The sequence below is a fragment of the Peromyscus eremicus genome, chromosome 11 (genome assembly GCF_949786415.1).
Source record: "Peromyscus eremicus chromosome 11, PerEre_H2_v1, whole genome shotgun sequence".
Classification (NCBI taxonomy): domain Eukaryota; kingdom Metazoa; phylum Chordata; class Mammalia; order Rodentia; family Cricetidae; genus Peromyscus; species Peromyscus eremicus.
The window spans coordinates 20742492-20760754 of record NC_081427.1 but is presented as its reverse complement, the minus strand read 5'-3'; the positions used below and the strand labels follow the sequence as shown (position 1 = coordinate 20760754).

Genomic DNA, 18263 nt, shown 5'->3' with positions numbered 1-18263 from the left:
GACGCGGTGGCACACTCCTTAATTCCAACACTAGTTAACCATGGAGGATTGGAGGTCTGTACAGACAGAAAGAAAGTGATAGAGCTGTGTAGGAAGAGGAGATGGCTCAGTAGTTAAGAGCCAGTCAGTAATAAGCCTGAGCTAGTGGCCAAGAAGTTATAATTAATAGAAGCCTCTGTGTGTTTACTTGGGGAACGTGAGTGGAAGAGATTTGTCTCAACCACTGGCTGGGAGGGACATAGCAAAACTTCCAACTACAGGAGGCTATGTGGAAACCTAGTCTATTAGAATCTCTGTGGATTCTATGACTGTGAACTTGGGGTGGACTCCTAATAATAGAGAATTTGGAACCTGAAGGAATCATCTTCTGAAACCAGGCACGGCTTCCAGAGGTGAGACTGGGACACAAACCCAGCCACACAACTATCACTCTACTAGTGAGGCTGACTGCCATGTGTACTGAGGCAATGAAGGAACAGAACATGTGGGAGGGGCCAACCACTGATGGCTGCAATTGGAAGCCCCTACCACGACCGAAAACACATGCTGGAGTGAATCCATGTACCCACACTGTCTGGATGACCAGAACCAGGAGAATGAATAGCCCAGAGACCCATGATAGGAAAAGAGAAAAAAGAAAGAAGGAAAGAAGGGAGAAAGGAAGGGAGGGAGAAAGGAAGGAAGGAAGGAAGGAAGGAAGGAAGGAAGGAAGGAAGAAAGAAAGAAAGAAAGAAGAAAGAAGGAATAAAATGATTCCTAATTATAACCTTTAAGATTGGTGCTTAGCCATCAATCATGTCATCAAATGGCTACTGCTGGCAGCTGATGGAAGCAAATACAGAGACCCACAGCCAAATACTAGGAAGAGAGAGTGAAAATTGGAGATCTTATCAGGCCTCTCCGCTTGGATCTTGGAGAATCGAAGAGGCAAAGGAAGAAATGTAGAAGCCAGAGGTGGTAGAGGACACCAGGAGAATAAAAAGCCCTCAGACTTCAGCTAAGTACGGCTGACAGAGTCTCACAGACACTGAGGCACAATCACGGAGCCTGCATGGGTATGAGCTATGTTCTCAGCATATTAGTTTTAGCTTGATATTTTTGTTATACTCCTAACAGTGGGAGTGGGAGTGTGTCTGACGCTTTATTCTCGTGAAAACTTTTTACCTCCTACTGGGTTGCCTTACTCATCATTGATATGGGTTTTTGTGCCTTGCTGTTGTAACTTGTTATGCCTTGTTGGGTGAAATGAAAATTCCTGGAAGGCCTGGGCTTTTCAGAAGGGAAACAGAGAGAAAGATGCAGAGGTAAGGTGGGGGAAATGGGACTAGTGGAAAGAGGAAAAGCTGAGGTCGTGATGTTTTGGAAGCAAAATAAAGAAAAAAAGAAACAGTATAGTTTGAACAAAGTAAATATATTATTGAATATACATAAGTGGGAAATTAAATTCACAGTTTTCTGGAAGCACCTATGATACTCACAGACATTATGTTTTTTTTTTTATTTGTTTCTAAATAATTAGATGTTTAAAATGAGAAACATTGCAAATATAAAGGTCAAAACTGTTTAGCTGGGAAACAGTGTTGCATGCCTTTAGTCAAAGTACTTGGGAGGCTGAGTGAGGAGGATCTCTCTGAATTCAAAGCCAGTCTGGTCTACAGAGCGAGCTCCAGGATAGGCACCAAAGCTACCACAAAACAAAACAAAACAACTAAACAAAACAGTGTTTCTTTGAAAGAAGACTTAATTTGGATTTTGAAAATCTAATTCTTTCCCCCACTGACTTAGTAAAAACGTGCATCACTGGAAGATGAATTTCCTCAAGAGTAAAGGGCCAGGTAACACTCCAAAAATTCCTAGCCAGTTAGTACACTGATGACAGAGAGTAACAGAAAGTGGCAGATAGTGGAGATGGCCCATTTTGAAGTCACCAAAAGGAAACACCTCAGAAAAGTAGCAAAAAGTTTCTTATTGCACTTATTCGCAATGAGTTCCTTTATTCAAACACCTCACAAGGGTAGGTGTGTCCTTGTCATATCTTCAGACTGAAGACTGATGATTAACAGAGGGCAGCTAAACACCTCTGTTGTTTTCTTCACTGCCTTTATACTATGTAATGTAGATACATTAAACTTGTCTTTATCTCTTTTAGTAAAAAGAGAACATGGAAGACTCTCAAGGGAAAACAGATAGATTAAAAAAAATAGTGGAGACAGTGTCAGATTGTGTAACCTAGCACAGACCAAAATGGCAAACTAGCTGGTATTCCCATTGTCTATATTACACACACACACACACACACACACACACACACACACACACACACACACTATTTTTGGTATTCATTCTCATGTATAGAAACCAATAAGATATTATTTTTTATTTTTATTATTATTTTTATTTATTTATGTATAATTTATTTATTTTGGTTTTTCGAGACAGGGTTTCTCTGTGTAGCTGTGGCACCTTTCCTGTATCTCACCCTGTAGACCAGGCTCACCTCGAACTCAGAGATCTGCCTGCCTCTGCCTCCCAAGTGCTGGGAATAAAGGCATATGCCACCATTGTCTGGGTCAATAGGATGTTATTTTAAAAACAACTCAGTGTTCACATTCCAACAAAACCAGAGAGTAAATCTGAACTAATATAGACAGTAACATTTCACAGGTAAATTCTCTCTCAGTTTCCACTGTTTCCAAATAAGCTCTCAATAAACTGGCGGTAAGTTATAGAACCAGTTCAGTCATCTGCGTTATGAAGCTAAACATGTAACTAGAAATCAACCATGTTCTTCATCACCCATATTTCAAGATTCAATTATTTTTAAATTTACACTTCACTATAGTAATAATATTTGTCTTTTTTATTAAAATGTATACCTCAGAGCCAAACTTATACTGAAAATTTTTGATGATACTTCTATTTTTTGTATTAGAATGCATATGTATTTTTCTATATTATGATATATTTATATATGTACATCTATGAAGGAAAATGAGTGTTCTTTTCTTGTATTTCTCTTGTGACACAAAAATATAGCTAGATTTATTAATCATGTTTATCACATCAATAGTAATTATCAAAATTCAAAAGCTCAATCTATGTTATTATTGCTATATTTTTTTGGTGATAAATCTCTTATTTTATTTTATTCCATATTTGCTTTAGGGAGATAATTTACATGTCTCTTTTATTCAATTTATTTATTTGATTTGAAAAGAATATACAGTTTTGGTCTTAGATTATTCATTTCTCAATTTCAATTATTGGACATGACATTACATGTGCTTTTTGATACTCAGTAAAACCATATGTGAACTATGAATATTATCCACAAATACAAATGGTTCCAAGATTTTTGTGTACAAATACACTAAAGTAAGAATGTGACAGGTCTTAGAACATTTTGATAAGAATTTCATTTTACTCAGAGAAAAGTGAATTCACACACGTCTGTATGGGTTAAAAATATTTGTCATCCAGTGAGATACACTTTGCTATTGTAGGTTTTAGATGTTGCAGAGGAGTGGTGGTGCACACTCCCAGAACACTTGTGAGGGGCTTAGTTTGGAATGCATATCGGTTTCATTGAAGGAGTTATATAGAAATCACATTGATTTTTAAAAGAAAGAATTCTTCTGAACTGCAACAAGATGAATAAACACAAGGTGTGATGTATTGTGAACTAAGTCACATGGAGAAAGACAAATAATAGAAGAGCTCACAATAGTGTGTCATCTCTTAACTGTGCGCTCATAGAAGCAGAGGCTTGATTGAGACTTGTCAGAGCTCAAAAGGGAATGGAGAGGAAGAAATGCTGGATTAAGTCTACTGAGTCACAGTTATCCAGGAGGAAGAAACTGTTGGCAATTTTGAATAATAGTCAGTCTATGGTGAAAAAAAAATAACAGAATTATGTTATAAATGCTAAAAGATGATTTGATCACAAAAATCTGTAAGAATTTTGATATAATATAATAGATATATTAAGAATTATTTCTTCTTTTCACTTAATGAACAAACATCACATATATGTTGTAAAGCATGTGAATATATATGTATATATATATATATACTTTATCAATTAAAGTAAATGAAAGAAAAAGATTAGACTGAGACTATTGACTGGAGTTAGTTCAAGCAGAAAATTAAATATGAGCAAACTAAAACTCTGCTGTGAAAAAAGACATTGACAAATTTGTTGTCATTGTTGCTCTGGGTTTGCTTGCTTAGAAAGTGAAATGTCATCAGATCCTAAGGGAGAGCTGGAAAAGCAAAACAATAAAGAGGAACGTTAGGATATTCTAGGCACTGAAACTGGAACTGGAGAATTGGCAAAATAGCAGTACAGAAGAATAATTTGTCATTTTTCAGAATTGTCTTTATATCTCCATAGGGTGAGACAAAAGAGAACATTGCATTCTTTCATAAAATGTGAAAAATGGGCTTGAGATATTTCCATATATGATAATCAGATATCATCCACTTCTGTTTTATTCACAGAAGGTTAGTGGCAGTATGTTCTTCAAAAGTTGTTTACAGTTTTCAGAAGAACTCGGAAGTGAAATGTTTGGTATCAGAGAAGGGAGAACAAAAGTTATTTTTTTAATGCTGTATCATTTGCTTTTCATAGTGTGTATTTTGTCTTCCTCAATGAACATGTCTGATATAAAGTCATCACACAACGGGGCTTGAGCATAACTGCAAAAATAAAGCAAGAAGTAACAACACTTATTCAAGAGAAATTTTCAACTATATTAGCTGGAAATGGTAAGTTTTAGAATACAAAGTTTAAACAAAATTGCTTGGAGGTCTTTTATAATTGGTGGTATTAAAATGACATTTGAGAATATAGTCATTTAAAATAGAGGAGGATACTTTAGGATACAGTGTTTTTTAATTGTGTACTGAATTTTGCATTGTACCTTTGCAGAACTGAAACACCATTATGTAATGAGATACAACTAAGGTGGGAGAATTTAATTCTAAGCATGGATTAATTGAGGACTACTTATTTATTTTGGAATACCTGCTAGAAATGAATAATAACAAGCTATTGTCAAGTCTACAAAAGCTTTTCAGACTCTCCACAACTGTATGGAGCAATAATTGTAATATGCTACATCACTGACATCCAAGAGCTATTTGCTGTTCACATGAAACATAAAGTAGCCATACATCCTTGGGGATTCTTACTTTTTATGAAAATGAAGTTTGTTTATGGAATGTCAGATTTAAAAAATATATTTTTGCTCTTATACAATTAGATGAGTGAAAGAGCACTGTACTTACCATAAATGTCCTGATCTCAGGGATTCCCATAAGAAGCAAATATGATGCTCTAATAAAGAATTTCCAAAGTTTCTATAACTATAGCAAGCATTTCTTGTTGAATTATAATAGCATGCCATGGTGGCTAAGTCAGGTGCTCCAGTTGCTTCCACACTCTCTGACTGATTTAGAGATTAATGTTAACATCACAGGAGACATACAACATTTTGAGAGTTAATGGTGTCATTATAGGAATAAAATTGTGAAATGAAGATATGTTTCATTTGTAGTTGTGCAACAATATGTGATATCATATCACCAACATGGCGAGAACTATGGTGGACATCTTAATCAAATCTCACAAAATTGAGTCTGAAGTTTATGTAATTTCTTACTGATTATCAAAGTCTTGAAGAGAAAAATAAATAAGGTAGATACATTTATTACTTAAATTATAAATCCCCACAGAGGCCTAAAAAAGGAAGTGCTGATTTTAGGTGACACTTCCTAGAGAATGATTTTTAAGGAATATGGACATGTAATCTTTCAACTCCAGCTTTAGTGAAAGAATAGGTTCAAATATCTCAGAAACTACATTATAGCTGATCGATTTACCAATTACTCCTTTATAAGTCTTGTAGGTCCTTTTATTTATGGTATCCTAAAAAAAACAAGCATACTTTAAAATGTTTCTTATGATAAGTTTTATTATTATTTTGCTTTCGAATTCATAAAAATGATATGTAGAGTCATAAAATTATAATGTTGTTTAGTGTGTTTTCTATAATGATTCCTCCAGGGTAGTTCAAATTTGCTGATTCATATACATGCTGGAATTATTTTATCAAATTAACTTCAACAAAACATGTTGAAATTTTCATTAATTATGTGAAACACAAAGTACTGCTTAAGAAATGACTGAAAAAATTTATTATATTAATATTCTATTACTTGAGTCTCAGAATTCACCTCGTTCAGAATATCCTTCTAATTCATTAATTTTAAGCCCTTGTTAGTGTTATACTTGAATCATATCACATATTTTACAGATAATTCATATTTCTATTTTTCCAATGATCACTCTTGGTATCTTATATAATAAGCAAACTGTATACTATAAATTACATTCACACTAGCCAATTTTATATGTGATATTATTGTATTATTTATTTCTAGAAAACTTGCAAGTTTGATTAATGATACTGTGTTTTTTGTTATGTATATGTCAAATGGTATTATCTTTTATTCTTCTACATCCAAGAGGACTTGAGTTATTTTTATTGGTTAGTATGAAATCAAGTGTTAATAAATTAAATCACTAGTTTTATATTACAACATTATAACATTTTTAAAATCTTTAACTCTATTCACCTTTACTTTTTTTGTATAAACTGTAAGCATTAATTATTATTTTATTATCTCTTTATTTTCAGTAGTACTGACATCTCCCTTCTGCTTCCCTTCTTTATCTAAATTATAATTTTATATCACTTAAGCAATGTAAACTATTTTAATATAAAAAATTTGGAATATATTCTTTCTTTTTTATTATTTGACTATACATTTTATTTTATTTATATTTGAAGACATACCATTCTAAATATCTATAAAGTGCATATACATAGCTTGCAGTTTAAATAAGAGCAAAGTATTTCATAACTTTCAACATTAGTTATTTCTTTGTGATTCAAACATTTAAAAGCCTGTTTTCTAGCCATTTGGAAAGACGTTATTGTTAACTACAACCACCCACTGTGCGATAGAATACCAAAACTTGTTTCTGGTTACCTGCAGTGTCGTTTTTACCCTTCTTGAAACCAATTTTAAGATTAGAGCAACCTAAGTGAAGAATTATTTTCTTTGGCTTTCAAAACTTATTATTCTTTTCATGATTACTTTCAAAAAAAAATCCCTTGTCAATCATGTTGGCTTATACCTGCAGTTAATCTTCTCTTTTCACTAATTTAATACATTAATTTTCAATTTGTTTTGCTGCATTTAGCTATAATTTGCCTGTCAGATATTTCATTTATTAATTTTCTACTTATGTACTTTTACTTATTGTTCTCTATACTCACTCAGTCTAGATTCTTAGGATATTCATTTCTCTTTTAAACTTTATTCAATGCGTGTTTCATGTTTAACTTTGTTTTAAATTCAAGTACTATTTGGGGTACTATTTTAAAGTATGATGCCAATTTACAGCATTTTTTTCATGTTGTTTAATTTAATTTTCTTTTTTTTTTATATTTCTCTGTTTAGGGAGAGGTCATGAGCAATGGCTCAATGTGTCGTGGACCTCTTTGTGCAATCCAAGATTTTCCTAGACTCATTTCAACCTTCTATGCTCTGATGTTAAAGCTGGGAGCTATCATGCTTGGCTTAATGTTTATTTGTGGGTTAATGTTCATTTTAAGTGAATCAACAAATATTTGTTTATTTGTACATTATACTGGTTAATTATTTGTTAGCTTGGGAAAGAAAAGCATACCGTCATCCAGGAAGAGGTAATCTAAGCTGAAGAATTGCCTTTATCAAATTGGTCAGTCGATTGTTTTGCTCATTTATCAAACAAGGCCTAGGCCACTGTGGGCAGTGACCTCACAAGGTAGTTAGGCTAGGGATGTATAATAAAATTAGCTGAGCACACAGGGGAAACAATGATGTTAGTAGTGCTTCTCCATGCTCTCTGCATCATTTCTTGCTGCCAGATAAATGTCTTGAGTTCTTCTCTTGGCTTCTATCTATGATGAAATAAAATATTCAAGATGAAATAAGCTTCTTTCCCAAATTTATTATTGTCATGGCAGTAATCACAGAATCATATTTTTAAAAAAACCTGGAATATACATAGTCCATGATGTGCAATGTAATTGGTGCTGCTAGCTATACTCAGTAACACTGCTTATTTATTCAATTTACTTTACAAGGTAATTTTTAATTCTCATTTTGAAACTAAATGAAATTGAAGATTCATTTAGACACCAACAATATTCAGGTTATTTGTTACAATGATGTCAATATTATAATAAGCATTATTCGGAGACAGGATGAAGTATTGTTACCACTATTATTCTAAATATGCATCCACAAATGTTCCTTCCATAAAAGTTGGTGAAACATACAAATTTAAGTTTTGCATATTTACTGTTCGTTTCCAAGTAAATTGTGTGGTAATTGCTGAAGAAAAATCAGTTTTGTGAACGAACACAGAATTCAGAGTTGGTAGACTTATAACCTTTTTCATATGTTTCATGTGTTTGAATTTTCTTTGAATTTCACATGGAATAAAACTTGGTTTTTTATTATAGAAAATCATCTTTATTTTGTGCAGTACACTAACTAGTCATTCATTTTGCACAGACTTCTGAGTGTGATATTTGTTAGCATTTGTCATGACATGAAAATTTCATGGTATCCCACTAGTAGAAAAACATCTGCAAACAACTAATAATTTTTAAGAGAATAATCCTCTCCCAGTAATGAGCACATAGTGTTTGTCCAACATAGTGTGATCAGGCTTGATAATAATAAACACTGACAAAAATTGACTCAAGGCACATTTATTTATAATATACATACACAAACATGCACACATAAATAATATATATTATGTATAACAATAATAATGAAACAAAAAATGGCTACCAACTTGAAAGTGGAAGTGGGCATCTGAGGAGTTTGAGGGAGGGTAACTTGAAGATGATGGAATGAGGAAAGGGAGGGGGAGTGATTTAATTCTGTTTCAATTAAAAACATTTAAAAGAAATAAAAGCTTAAAAATTAATATGGTAGTCTTACATAGAACACCTTTTATTGCTTTGTAATTCTGCTCCTAAGCACTGTGAGTCATTTTTTTTTTCTAATTGTAGTTTCTTATCACTTCAGATTTCACTATTTTATGAATCCCCTACATCTGCACCCTTAACTTGCCTGCTCTGTCATGGTAAATTTCCATCACTGCTTAAAATGAAGTCCAAGGCTTCTCCACTCCCTGTTCTTGACTGCCCTCTGGTCAGCTGGTGGGAGTTATAGCTTGAGTGCCTTGAGATTTTCTTTTAAGTTTGAATAAAATTATGTGCAGTGTGTGTGTGTGTGTGTGTGTGTGTGTGTGTGTGTGAGTGTGTGTGTATGTGTGTTTGTGTGTGTGTGTGTGTGTGTGTGTGTCTCTGTGTGTGTGTGTGTGTTGTGTGTGTGTATAAACATGTATGATGTGGTGGTTTGAATAAGGAATCTGCCCCCAGAGGTGCCAGGATCCCTTTTTGAGGACACTGTTTGGTGAGGTTATGGAAATTTTAGGAGATAGAGGTTTTCTGAAGAAGTACCTCCCTAAAGGAGGGCTTTGAGAGTTTAGACTCTCGCTTCCCATCTAATTCTGTCTCTCTCCTTTGAGTTCGTGGTTGAGGATGTCCTCTCTAGCCACCCACGGTCATGCCTTCACCACTTCTCATTATGTCTCTCCATAAGGACCTAGATGCCAAAAATAAGATTTTTTTCATCAGTTTCTTCAGTTTGTGGTGCTTTATTACAAGGAAAACAAGCTAATATTGGTGCCTACAAGAATAAGTGAGAACAGTATGAGCAGATATCTCAATAATTAACTACATTAGCATAAAGATAACTTCCTCTAAAAACTTTTATTTGTAATTAAAAGGTTAATGAAGATATGTGATGAGGTAAACTTTATGACTAGCTGTATTGTTCCTCACTTGTTCATAAACCCTCAGCATGTATATCTTGAATTATGTACATGTTTTATACCTGTGTTTAATCATTTTACCAAACATTTTACTCAGAACACACTTCTATTTTCAAATTGTCATTTTACACTGAAGCATCAAAAAGTTATGTTAATTCAATTGTGTTCCAACTTTAATTTTTCATTACTATGAACTATGAACAATAATTTCTTAGGGTATTTGCCACAACTCTAGTGCTTATGTTTGGATTGAATTCCTTCAAAACAGCATAATAGCTCTGTAGCCAGAGATACTGACAAATGAAAATTCCATTTGTCACTTGTCATTTCATTTGCAAGGATTTTTTTAATAGGAAAATTAAAGCAACTTACAAATAAATGACTAAGAGTCTATTCATCTCTATTTATGGCAGAAAATGGTCTTTAATATGTTGGCATAACAGTATTTCAGATTTCAAGTGATTCTGAAGGATCAAAACCCAAACAGGGCATTATTTACATTCATTATTTGCTTGCTTTTGAGGAAAATGACATCTGTGCAGTTCTTTCTTTCCAAAATAAATTCATTTCCACATAAGCTTAATTTAGAACTGTGACAGCTAACGTAGAATAACATTCCTACTCTGTCACATATTAAAACACTGGAATTAAAAATACATCAGTGTACATGTTTATTTTTAGTAGACACACTTCATAAATAAGTTTAGATCAGTATTCTACAGTATAAATATGTTACTTTCACACAAAATATTCCTTAAAAGTTATAACTTCTTGGCTGGGAGGTGGTGGTGCTTGCCTTTAATCCAGCACTTGGGAAGGAGAGCCAGGAGGATCTCTATGGTTTCGAGGCCAGCCTGGTCTACAGAGCAAGATCCAGGACAGGCACCAAAAGTCTTAACTTCTTACTGTGAAATTATGTAATCTATTTTTTTTTAGGGCTGTGACTGCCTAAATCTCAATACATGGAGTTATTTGAGTGTGTATAACCACATTAGACAAAAGTATTTTGTTCATCCACAGTATCACCACATACTGACTTGCCCCTCTGTAAGCAGAGCCCCCCTTCCAGGTCCTATGAATTTGTATGCAACAGGTACTGGCAGGTGGAGCCGAGGTGCCCCATGGCGGGTGAGAGACAGAGATTTCTTGCAGACAGAGCTCAGTGAAGAGTTTTATTTGGTGGTGGCTGGGGTGAGAAAAAGGGAAATAGAGAAAGGAGAAGGGTGAGGGGTGTACACCACGTGGGAGGAAAGCAAAAGACAGGAGAGAGAGAAATGGGCGGGGTTTTTCCTTAAAATGAGACTTTTGTGTCAGGACACTTTAGTTTGTCGCCTGTTTTTCTTGTTTAAGTAATGGTCCTATACATATTTGAGCACAAATTTTCATGTCAAGTGGCTTTATTTTATAAGCCGCATTGCTGATTGAGGTTTGACTTGGTAAGGATTTATCAAATAAATTGGAAAGCAGCATGAATCATTTACCGTACCACGAAAATAGTGTGAGGAACTTCATCTTTATTATAACCAGTATTTGGTAACGTTTCTTCTATTAGTTTTACTTTTGTCTTAAATATTCCATTAACTAGATGGTTTTAATACTTCTTTAGCTACTACTTAACATGTGGATGTTTTCATATATTTATGTACAACCCCTCCTCAGTGTCCTAGCAATATCCTTGCTTCTGGTGGTCCTTGTGTGCTTCCCTTGCTAAAGAGGCCGTTCTATCATGGACTCACACTTATAGCTCATTGTCTTTAAATAATGAATTATGAAGGTTTTATATTAGCTGAACAGAAGTCCTTTGTGTGACTGGAGATATACATAGTATTTTCCACATTTTGTAAACGATCATTTTATTTTCCCCTTTCATCAAGGAGCATATCTATACTAAGGATAACTAGAAGCTTCAAAGTTAATAAAACCAGAAAGAACTTTGTTCAGAATTTAGTAAATTTATTTCAAAGATATTTTTTCAGTAAAACCCTACGAATATTGAATTTTTTGTTATAATTAGAACATATGTCACAAAAATAATTGAGTTAATGTCCTTCAGCACTAGTTAATTTATATGCAAAATGCAATAATGATAGTAAATCATAAGACCGAATATTAGGCGATTGTGATTATATATATAATTTTATACATAAGGCACTTAGTACAAAGCATAGCTAATAAAAATATTTAGGAGTTAAATATTGAATAGTGAGATAAACCTGACTGAACTTTGAATTATCTCAACTGTTAAATTGCTTCTCTCCAGTGTCTGTGCTAATCTATCATTATTTTAACCATTAATATATACTTTAATTCACTGTATTATTGTCTTTATACTAGCATTTATTACTTAATCCACAAAGCATCATTACCTTCTCCAGTCACAGCCTGTGCAATAGCTGCATATGTCTTCAGTAATTTAGGTTAGTTTGGTCATTTCAACGTTTTTATTTCAATTTTAATTCATTTAAAACCTCTGTTGTTGGGTCCCTCAAGGCCCAGGCCTGAGATGCAGTGTACCTTCCCCAACTTAGCTCGAGTTTGGTGACCTGTCCTGAGACAAGACTTCTGCACGTGGTGACCTGTCCTGAGACATGACTTCCGCATGAGTGACTCAACACTACCTGACCTAGAATTGGCCTCTGCCTAGTAACTGCTGAGATGGCATCATCTCATTGGCCCGCTATCCTCACCCCCATCTCCCCATCACCCCAACTTATATAAGTTCACTCCTAATTCAATAAAGCGAGTTCCTGCTTCGACAAGACTCCCAGCTCAGTGTGTTTCTCTCTGGTGGACAGGAGTGGGGACGGTGCTGGACACTCATCATCCTGCTCAGCCCCAGGGAGAGACCGGCTGGCCCGGTCCTGCCTCCGCCCTACCTGTTGGTCAGACCGACACCCTGTACTATATTGCTACTGATTCACAGAGCTCAATGAATGCCTTCTATATTCTGCTTTTTTTTTTTTTTCCCCCTTTGGGTTTTGGATTTTTCAAGACAGGGTTTCTTTTTGTAGCTTTGGAGCTTATCCTGGAACTCACTCTGTAGACCAAGCTGACCTTGAACTCACAGAGGTCTTCTGGCCTCTGCCTACAGCATGCTTGGATTAAAAAAGTGTACCACCACCGCCTGGTTGTTTTTGCTTGTTTGTTTGTTTAACAGAAGCAGTATAACTCTGTTTTTGTTCTACAATGTGTATGTTGGTATGTTGGTTTCTTCTATGTCATTATTATGATGGAAAATACATCTCTTGCTATTATTATATGCCTTTTTTTTTTTTTTTTTTTGGGGAAAAGGGTGTTTTTGGAGGGCAAAAACCACAGTATGTCATAATGGAAATGCCAGTGTTCAGAGCAAGACTCCATGACTACAAAATTCAATCCAGCACTGAGATCCTGAAACAAATATTGCCCATTAATGATGTCCCTGAAGTAGATGAAAATGATGAATTCTTTTTCCTAGTATTGTGAAAATCAGTGATGTGTTCAAGAATGGTAAAACCATGAGGCTGCTCATAATCATAAAAGATCCCAAGTGTCCTAAATACTAAACATTTAGAGTTAAATCCATACTTCCTATTTGTATTAAAAGACATACTAGGTTCAATGACCCAAAAGTGCTGTTTCTGATTTTCTGCTTAACAATCTAATGGCTACACTGAAAGCACCTTTTATTTTTCTTATCTCACATGAAGGGCAAATATTAATAGCCTTGTGAATCACCTCTTTCTGCAATTTCGTTTATAGCTATTAGTTCATGGTTATTAATGACTCATAATTTAAAACATAATATGTAAACATTGAACAACTTGTTAGCTGGATTTTATGTTTTTCATTGAGAGGATGAGGCTCTTAAACACTGTCAGAATATTTATCATAATGAGCTCATGTATGTGTATCTGCACCCTCCCATGTGCTTGTAATTAAGAGCACGGTCTCAGCAAGTATAGTACAAACCCACTCACTTAAAACCCATGGAGGCCAGGCAGAGAAATGAATTAAAAATAAAAACACAATACCATTCAAGTAATTTATACTTTCTAGTGAAAATTTAGGAAAATTAAACTTGAAGATTGTCTTGAGGTAGGTAACATCTACTTCAAACATGTGGGTTGGGAGGGGGAGGCTCAGGGAGCAGAAGGAGGGAAGAGGGGTATCTTTGACTGGTGTGAAAAATGAATGAAAAAAAAATTTTTTTTTTTTTGGATTTTCAAGACAGGGTTTCTCGGTGTAGCTTTGAGCCTTTCCTGGAACTGGCTTTGGAGACTAGGCTGGCCTGGAACTCACAGAGATCTGCCTGCCTCTGCCTCCTAAGTGCTGGGATTAAAGGCGTGCACCACCAGTGCCTGGCTGAAAAATTTTTCTTAATTTAAAAAATAAACACCTTTACAAGAAAATGAGAAAAAAAATCAACATACATACACAGATTTATATACACATGGAATACACTTACAGAGAGGTATATATCTAGTTCAACAAATTATGTGAAACAAAATCAATTTATATGCACCTTTTAAAAATAATATTTTCGGGGGTTGGGGATTTAGCTCAGTGGTAGAGCGCTTGCCTAGCAAGTGCAAGGCCCTGGGTTCGGTCCTCAGCTCCAGAAAAAAAATAAGAAAAAAAATATTTTCACACCAACTAATTGTAAAAAATATTTTGCTCACCTATGTTAATACTATAAAGATTATAATTAATAAACTGTATATTAATGTTGAACTAAGTCAAGGATTAATTAAAGAGAAACCAGACATTAAAATTTGACTAAATTAATAATCATTTGGAATACAATAGGAAAACATTTTGTATTTAAAATTTTTTCTGTAATAATTACTATCACATTAAGAGAAATAAAGTTATACACTTCATAGCATACATAAAATCATATTGACAAAGATTCAGAAAACTTTATCCAAAACCAGAAAACAAACAAAGGAGAAAAAAATCATTAGTAAGTTAGATAAATATTTAATATATAAAGTAACAAAAGCAGCATATTTAAAAATAAATCTGTTTCACATAAATTAAAATATTTGTGATTTAATGATCTAAAATATCTTTATGATAAAGAAAACCAAACCTACAGGTTAGAAAAAAATATTTCAAAATAACATACTTAAAAACATTTACGCCGGGCAGTGGTGGCACATGCCTTTAGTCCTAGCACTTGGGAGGCAGAGGCAGGCGGATCTTTGTGAGTCTGAGGCCAGCCTGGACTACAGAGTGAGATCCAGGAAAGGCGCAAAGCTACACAGAAAAACCCTGTCTCCAAAAACAACAACAACAAAAAAAAACAAAAAACAAACAAACAAACAAAAAAGCATATGTAAAACCAATACCCACTCCAGAATTAAATTCTTATCAAATCAATTACAAAAGAAAAAAAAACATGGAATAGATATTTGATACTGAAAGTTTTTCCCAAATACAAATGAGCATACAAACATATTGTTAGTTTTACTAGCATTTACTAAGTCATGTAAAATATTTAAGAAACCTTATTATGTGATATTTTTATGTAGCGTGCTATTTTTTCTGCATATGTTTAGCTGACTATAGTACTTACCCAGCAGTGTATCCCTTACAGTGTTGACAGCAAAATTTGTCAATTATATATTTAAATTGCTTACATAAACTGTGGTTTAATATTTTTATGTTAGAATAAAGAAGGAAATATGATGATTTTCCATGATACATCACAACATTAATGAAAAATTGAATCTCTGAACTGTCCATTCTGGTTTTAGTAGTATTGTAAGAGAATCAGATATTTATATGCATTTAAGTGATAGTATTTTATCAATGAAGATGTCTATAATTTTTCCAATTTGAGAAGAAGGGCACAGCAAGACTGTGTCACAGATGACAGGGTGATATATCTGACATATTTTGGAGGGCTTTGTTTGCATCCTGTAATGCAGATCGGTGATTACATGGTGGACAGCATTTGTAATCATGGACATATTCTTTAGCCTTCTATCATGCAGCAAGAAAATCACAAATCTCTAATTTACAGTTATAGAAACCATTTCCTTATAAATAAGGTAAATATGAATAAAATAGAATACCGTCTTTTTAGACCTTCTGCTTTTCTTTATGAGGAGGGCTGCCATCAAAGTATATTTCCAACACATATGGTAAAAAAAAAAGTTATCACATTTGAAAATATTGTAAAATTGATTGAAACTTAAATATCTGCAGAGGTTATCATGGTGATACCAATTAATGAGTCAAACAATATTAAACTTTAGCATTGTAGTGTTTGGTTTCATGAAGTCCTGGGTACAGGACATTCTACACTGTTCCATGAGAATGACCTCAAAGCAAAGATAGTAAATTGTAGTGCCTTACAGGGGTTCAGAATATTTAAAAATCAGTGGGGTCATCTGTTCAATGTTGTGCTATAGTCAATTGATTGCCTTTATTTTGCTTTGCTAGCATGTTACAAAAGGATATAGTACATCTTGTCATGTATTTTGGAAGAATTCACATCTGTAACCTTATATGATAACAAATATATTACATTTAATGTAATGAAGTTACACCAATACAGATATGCACTCCTTCATGCCCTGATGTTTCATTAGTTAAATGAGTTGACACTTCAATAATTTTACACAGTACAGATAATCTTTGAATTTAACTTACAGTTTAATTAAATCTTGCTAGAATTGCTTAACTGTACTGTAAATTGCTTGATTGTGAATTTAGGACAGTTATTATTAGATATAAAACTCTCGGATTTGGTTTAAACACTTTGTTTCTTGAACAAAGCAATATGAAAACAAATTTTATTATATGCCAAGAACCAACAAGCCTAATAGATTTTTACAATTATATTATTACAAGCATACTGACTATTCAGATTGGTACAACTTTGTAGGCTTTTTCTAAATTGGTGCTTGTAAGACTTTGTCAGATATATCCCCATTTTTCCCCCTTTTTTTGCTTTACTTTTTAAACTCAACTTTGTCAAGTGTAAGTAGGAGGCATTAACTTTTGGAACTGTATGAAGCATCTGTTACAGACATAAGAGGAAAGGAAAATGAGTCTCTACGGACAGCTCTGACCGCAAAGTGAATGACATAAAGGAGTCATGGCCATTATTAACAAAGTTATGGTACACGCTGTGAACTAATACTCAAGTTCCCAGAATCAGAGTGTGAAGAATGCCAGTTCCCTATGTACAAGGAGCTCAAAACTGATGAGAATTTTATGTATCGGGATATCCTTGACATCACTGTGCCATATTTTCAATTGAAAGCGGGTGATAGGGGCTATGATAAAGTGATTCTCTTCATGTTTTCAAAAATTTAATTCCTTAGTTATAACAATAAATCTATTAACTCAAATTATACAACTGAATTTTACTTAATGGAAAACTTTTTGAGGCTGTCAAAATGTTTCAGCTGTTCTGCATCACAGAGTATTCGTTTACATTGGCAACAGAAGATGATATGTTTGTCTATTGATTCTTTAAACGAACTAATGGAGTATCTACAATATGTCTCCTCTTAAATAATTTCAACACGGGAACTGATGTGTTGGCTCAGTTGGACAGTGCTTGACAAGCAAGCCTGAGACTTGTGTTCCAATGCTCGGCTTCAGCATAAAAACTGTGCGCGCATCAAGAGGCTCAAAATGAAGTGCCCACAGGAGCAGAGACAGGCATACCCCTGAAGCTCACCGTCCCGTTTGTCTCACCGAATCGGTGAGCTCTGAGTTTAGCCTGAGTCCCCACCTCTAAAAGTACAAAAAAAAAAAAAAAAAAAAGAGCAAATGAGGACTAAAAGAACATTAAACTCTGACTTCTACATTACCAAGATAGGCAGAAAGAATTCAACAACTAAAAAGAAGTTCAGTTTACATAATTCCAGCTCAGCCTCCTAATGCCTACCAAGTTCTATTCTCAGTTTTACTTTTACATAATCCACTTCTGAAATGCTCCCAAGTAACAGAGAACACTGGTTTCCTTCCTTTATTTATTTTCATTTTTCTTTATTAACAAATTTTCTACTCATTCTACATACCATCCACAGATCCCCCCTCCTCCCTCCTCCCACTCCCCAGCCCTCTTTCCCAAGCCATCCCACAACCCCACATCCCTCAAATTGAGGTCTCCCATGGGGAGTCAACAGAGCCCAGCACAGTAAGTCCAAGCCCCTTCCCACTGCACCAAGGCTGTGCAAGGTGTCACACCGCAGGCGCTGGATTCCCAGTGGCCTGCCCATAGACCAGGGACAGATCTCGATCCTCCTGCCTGGGTGCTCCCCAAACAGTTCGAGCCAAACAACACTCTTCC

The 18263-nt window shown here is 34.5% G+C and overlaps 1 long non-coding RNA gene across 1 annotated transcript; it reads left to right on the top strand.

Annotated features, from left to right (window-relative positions):
- The first annotated feature begins 346 nt into the window (after nucleotides 1-346).
- LOC131921722 (uncharacterized) lies at nucleotides 347-12728 on the top strand. Its single transcript, XR_009382073.1, has 2 exons — nucleotides 347-392; nucleotides 12458-12728. It is a non-coding gene; the product is annotated as an uncharacterized LOC131921722 (long non-coding RNA).
- The last annotated feature ends 5535 nt before the right edge of the window (nucleotides 12729-18263 follow it).